The 5803-nt window shown below is 50.4% G+C and overlaps 1 pseudogene; it reads left to right on the top strand.

Annotated features, from left to right (window-relative positions):
• The window catches only part of LOC138834494 (MTRF1L release factor glutamine methyltransferase-like), a 5919-nt pseudogene extending 365 nt beyond the window's left edge, over positions 1-5554 (top strand).
• Positions 5555-5803: the final 249 nt, after the last annotated feature.

Raw genomic sequence — 5803 nt, 5'->3', positions numbered from 1 at the left:
TGTAATATTGTCATAGAGAGATGCTCATTTATTTGTCCAACAAACCGTTACAGTGTGTGTGCCAGGTCCAGGCGGTCATAGACAATGAAAGGTTCCAATGCCGGTTCCACAGCACATGGAGAAATCTTGATTTGAGCTGGATGCCGGTGCTTCACACCTGACATCCTAGCTACTTAGAAGGCTGAAATAGGAGGACTGAGACTTAATACCCAGGCAGAAAAGCCTGTAAGACTCTTTTTTTTTGGGGGGGGGGGCGTCCGGTCGTGGGGCCTGAACTCTGGGCCTGGGTGCCGTCCCTCAGCTCTTCAGCTCAAGGCTAGCGCTCTACCACTTGAGCCACAGCACCAGTTCCGGCTTTTTTCTTTTTTCTTATGTGGTGCTGAGGAATCGAACCCAGGGCCTTGAGCATGCAAGGCAAGCTCTCTACCACTGAACCACCTTCCCAGCCCACCTGTAAGACTCTTATCTCCAACAAACAACCAAAAAAAAATGCCAGAAATGGATGAGTGGCTCAAACTCTAGACTGTTGGCCTTGAGTAAAAAGGCTCAGAGACAGCACCCGGATCTGAATTCAAGGCCCAGAAGTGACACAAAGAAAGGAAAGAGAAAGAGAGGAGGGAAGGATGGAGGGAGAAAAGGAGGAAAGGAAGGAAGAACGGAACATGCAAGCCTTGGTTTGGAGTCCCTGGATCAAGGGAGCCAACCATTCACTGTGGGGACAGTTTCAGAGCCTAAAGCCAGTATGTAGGACAAAGCCATTGACCTCTCAGCAACTTCATGACATCCAGGAGCTGTGTGTTCACCGACTGCAGAGGGAAACAGCCTCGGGTAGACCTTAGGGCTCAGGATGTGTTACCAAATTTCAGTCTCCGCAGGCCCTCCGAGTTTATTTTCTGGTCAGATAAGAAGAAAGTGTCCAAGGAATAGGGAGGTATAGGCTGAGGGAGTGTCAAGAGGAGGGGGGCAATGTATAAACAGGAAGATGAAGAGGGAGGACCATCCCAGGTCAGGTGTGTCAGGCCATTGGAGCCATGACCTCACCTGACAACCTAGACCATCAGTGATAGAGCCTTCGACCGAGCCACATGGCTGTTAAAAATCCTGGCACTTTGGTTTCACTATTGACAAGCTGGCTGTCATCCACTGCGGGATGCCTGTGCGGTACATCCTTGGGGACTGGGATTATTGCTGGCTCTATCTGAAGATGACACCCCCGGTGTTCATTCCTTGACCAGAGACAGACGTGAGTGTGCCAATGGCACAGGACAGCCAGAGAATGAGGGCTGGAGTTAGACCTTGTTGCCCCGAGACTTCCTCTAGGGGACTCTAGGGCCCTGTGACTGCCATTCTCAGAGGCAGAGGTGGGTCACTTTGCTGGCTCAGCCTTTAGTCCAGATGGCAGATCTGGCATTCAGAGAGGGCCGATTGTAAGTGGGGCAGGGCTGGGTAGAGGCTGGTGCAAAAAACAGAGGCACTGACTCTGAGCAGTGTTGTTTGATTGAGGATACTCACAACCCAGGAACATTCCTGGGATGGATCGGCCCTTTTCTCCCTCCTTAGAGAGAGAGACTGAGAGCCCTCCAGTCTGCATCCCTTGGCCAAGAAATCCTTTCATTCCCATAACTTGTGGTTGGATAACTAGACCTCACTTGCCTGCCCAGTGTCGATGCAGGACAGTGAGATCTTGTGTAGAGAGTTGTGTGCAGCCATACCTGAAAGATGGCGCTGGCTTCCGCCCTCCGCCTTTCCGATGACGAGTGCTCTCTGTGGTAAACAACTCCTTATATGGCTAAGGCAAAGAATCTGGCTTGCTTCTGTGCACCTGAACCTATTGGTGGTTCCCAAGAGGCGTATCAGGGTTGGCTACCCAGCGGGTACTTAAGGCTGTGGGAAATTCTCCCCGGGGTTGGGGTCAGAAGATTACTCAAAGGTCCTGAATAAACTGCAGAGAGAAGAGCTCGGTGTCTTGTCTTCCTTGCTGGTCGAGGTGGTCGGGACAGGTGGTGGCCCGTACGGGGATTCAGCCATAACCCCAACGGGGACTCAGAACTCTCTGTGGTCAGGGTGGTGCACCAGTAAGTTCCCAGGTAAAGGGGAAATCCAAGACAATAGCGGGGGTAAGTTCCCAGGTAAAGGGGGAATCCGCGACAAGAGCGGGGGGATTTTTGCTCTTCTCGGTAGATAAAGAGAGAGAGAGAACCCGGGGCTAGTCAATAGAGTAGCCAAAAGTGAAAGTAAAAGATTGTTTACCAGGTTAAGATTTTTAAAACATGGGTGCTTCTTCTTCGCACCCAATTTTTTTGGCTCTCAATGAGCTGCTGCACTCAAAGAAGTTAAAAGTAGAAACGAGAACTTTAGAGAGATTTTTGGATGAATGTGACATCATTGCCCCGGGGTTCACTGTCTCCGGAAGTCTCACGGTGACCTCTTGGGAGAAACTAGGGAGGGACCTAGATTTTGCCTCTGAACAAGGAACGCTTAAGAGTGGAGTGAGACCAATATGGAAACTGATAAGAGGCTGTCTTGAGGACCAGCGCTGCAGTGAGGCAGTGGAGAATGGTCAGGCTGCCCTAGAAATGCTGCAGGAAGAAAGATCGGAAGGGGCTGGGAAAGTAGGGGGCTGGGAAAGTAAGGGGCTGGGAAGGTGACTCAGTGGTAGAGCACTTGCCTTGCATGTCTGAGGCCCTGGGTTTGATTCCTCAGCACCACATAATCAAAATGAAAAAAGCCGGAAGTGGCACTGTGGCTCAAGTGGTAGAGCGCTGGCCTTGAGCTGAAGAGCTGAGGGACAGTGCCCAGGCCCAGAGTTCAGGCCCAGGAAAAGACCTATTCAAAAAATGCTGCAAAGTTGTCTAAACAGTTGTCTAGTTATCTTTTAGGTAATTGAACTGGGGAGTTCGACAGCCTGATGGAACAGTTCAGGGTTGCCATTGTCATGGTGAACTCGACCTGATTGGATGCCGGATTGGCGGAGGGGTTATCTTCATGGATCTCCGCTGCTATGAATCATCTTAAGGAGTGGGCGGGTTTGGGAGCCCTGACAGGCCTCCTGTTATTAGCCTCCTTGTTATGTCTGTGGTGCATTTGCCAAATTAGAGTTTCTCAGCGTCGCAGTGCAGCCATGATTATCCAAGCCTTTACAGCCATTGGAGCAAGACAGTCCCCCCATGTATGGCTTGATAAGACTGGCCTTTTTTGAGCACAGGATGCGAGGCTTGAGCACTTCACTTGGGGTCCTCTGAGGTTGTGGGCCCCAAGAAGAGCATGTCTGATTGCATGTGGGTTGATACCCTAAGTCCCACCTCTGTAAAAAGGTATCGGACTGGTCTGGTAATGATTCGAGTGGATAATGTCCCAAATTTGGGACAATGTCCCAAATTTCTTCCACAGAGATCAGACCTCTACTCTTGCCTGTTGCGAAATCAAAAAGGTGGAACTGTAGAGAGCTGCTTGCTGCCGCACCTGAAAGATGGCGCCAGCTTCCGCCCTCCGACTTCCCGATGGCGAGTGCTCTCTGTGGTAAACAACTCCTTATATGGCTAAGGCAAAGAATCTGACTTGCTTCCGTGCACCTGAACCTATTGGTGGTTCCCAAGTGGCATATCAGGGTTGGCTACCCAGCGGGTACTTAAGGCTGTGGGAAATTCTCCCCATGGTTGGGGTCAGAAGATTACTCAAAGGTCCTGAATAAACTGCAGAGAGAAGAGCTCGGTGTTGCGTCTTCCTTTCTGGTCGAGGCGGTCGGGACAATCTTGAGTCCTTGATGAGGTCACGGGATCCTCAGTATTAGATTGTACTTGACCATCCTGACTTGGTGCCTGGTCAGTCCCATCTAAGACTACTGTGATCTAGGACATAGAATCCAGACAATCAGAGCAGGATGGAATCTATTCTGTGAGTCTTGAGTATTATTTGTGAGCTTTGAGCTCCTATGTGCACACCTGCTTCCCTTTCTTGGGTGGGTCTGTGCTAGAAAAAGCTTAAAACTAGGGCCTGGGTGTCATCTGTTGTTTTATGCTCAAAGCTAGCCCTCTGCCATTTGAGCCACAGCTCCACTTGCAAGGTTTTTGGGTATTTAGATGGAGATAAGAGTGCTCATGGACTTTGCTGCCAAGGGTGGCATCCAACTGCAGGCAACAGATCTCAGCCTCCTGAGGGGATAGGATGACAGGAATGGAAAAGCATCTTTGGCCGGGTGCCAGTGGCTAATGGCTGTCATTCTAAGGACTCAGGAGCTGAGATCTGAAGATTACGGTTCAAAGCAAGCTTGGGCAGGAAAGACCCTCAGACTCTTCTCTCCAACAAAGCACCAGAAAACCAGAAGTGGTGTTGTGGCTCAAGTAGTAGAGTGCTGGCCTTGAGCTGAGGAGCTCCAGAACAGCACCCAGGCCCAAAGTTCAAGCGTCACAACCAACAAAAAGAAAGTACAATATCTTTTCCTGCAAAGGACTGTGGATGTGTGTTGGGGGGGGCAGGTTGGGATGGTAGGCATTAGTGCCATGCTCAGTCATTGGTTTCGATGGATTGTCCCAAACTCTTAGTCCTCGGCAGCTGATTCTTGAACCCAGGTGAAGCTCTGGGTTGGACGTCAACCATCGGACCTCAGTCTCCTCACGGGAGAGTTGTGAGAAAAATAAGGAACTTATACAGAGGGATCTCCTGAGCAGGGCCAGCCACAAATGGCGCGGCTGTCAGATACGGTTGTCAGCAATTCTGTGAGCATATGACAGGAAGTTACTCGGAAAGGGCTCAGATGGGGCCTGTTATTAATCATGCAACACGTGTGGGATTATGAAACAAAATATGGCTCTTTAATCATTACTCTATACCCATGAGGAAGGAGAAGCTGGGTGAACTACTCATAACCCCCAGCTGACAGGAAGCTCAGCCTGACTTCTCTGCCTTTCTCCTTAGGACAGTGGGTGTTATTCAGTCCACTTCTTGTGGTGACAAGTCCACTTCTTGTCATTCGTGGGGTTTGAATTCTGGGCCTGGATGCTGTCCCCAAGCTCCTCAGGTCAAGGCTAGCGCTCTACCTCATGAGACACAATGACTTTTCCATTTTTCTTGAGGTTCTTTGAGGATAAGAGTCTCACAGATGTTTCTGCCCTGGCCACCCATGAACCATGATCTTCACATCTCAGCCTCCTGTGTAGTTAGGATTATAGGCCTGAGTCACCAGCAACTGGCTTAAGTGTAATTCTGGCCCTCTCTCTCTCTCCCTCTCCCTCTCCCTCTCCCTCTCTGTCTGTCTCTCGCTGTCTCTGCCTCTCTGTCTGTCTGTCTGTCTGTCTGTCTGTCTGTCTCATTCTCTCTCTCTCTCTCTCTCTCTCTCTCTCTCTCTCTCTCTCTCTCTCTCTCTCTCTCTCTTTCTCTCTCTCTCTCTCTCCCTCCTCTTTCTCTCTCTCTGGAACTGGAACTGTTTGAATGGGTGCTGGAAGAGATGGCCCATCATCCCCATGTGGCTGGAACCCAAGGTGGCCTTCTCATTCTGGATGTGGGCTGTGGATCAGGAGCTGTGTCACTAAAGTGTCTTTGGAAAAGGCTAGTTTGAGTTGGCCTTAGGGTATGTGTGTGTGTGTGTGTGTGTGTGTGTGTGTGTGTGTGTGTGTGTGTGTGTGTGTGTAAGTGTCGGGGATACCTACCCTCCTCTCTGCAGTGCCTCATCCTCCCAGCAGGAAGTGCATCCAGTATCCTGACCCCAAGGAAGGTGGATGGGGGAGGGTACTTAAGGTCACATCCAGGGGTATGATCCGAATTCTGTCCTACAACCGAAGGCTGGACAGATAAAGGAGAGAAGGAG

Source organism: Dipodomys merriami, unplaced genomic scaffold (assembly GCF_024711535.1).
Source record: "Dipodomys merriami isolate MVZ:Mamm:240054 unplaced genomic scaffold, mDipMer1.0.p SCAF_217, whole genome shotgun sequence".
NCBI classification, from domain to species: Eukaryota; Metazoa; Chordata; class Mammalia; order Rodentia; family Heteromyidae; genus Dipodomys; species Dipodomys merriami.
Note: the sequence above shows the minus strand (reverse complement) of the source record. Positions and strands in the feature narration are given on the sequence as shown.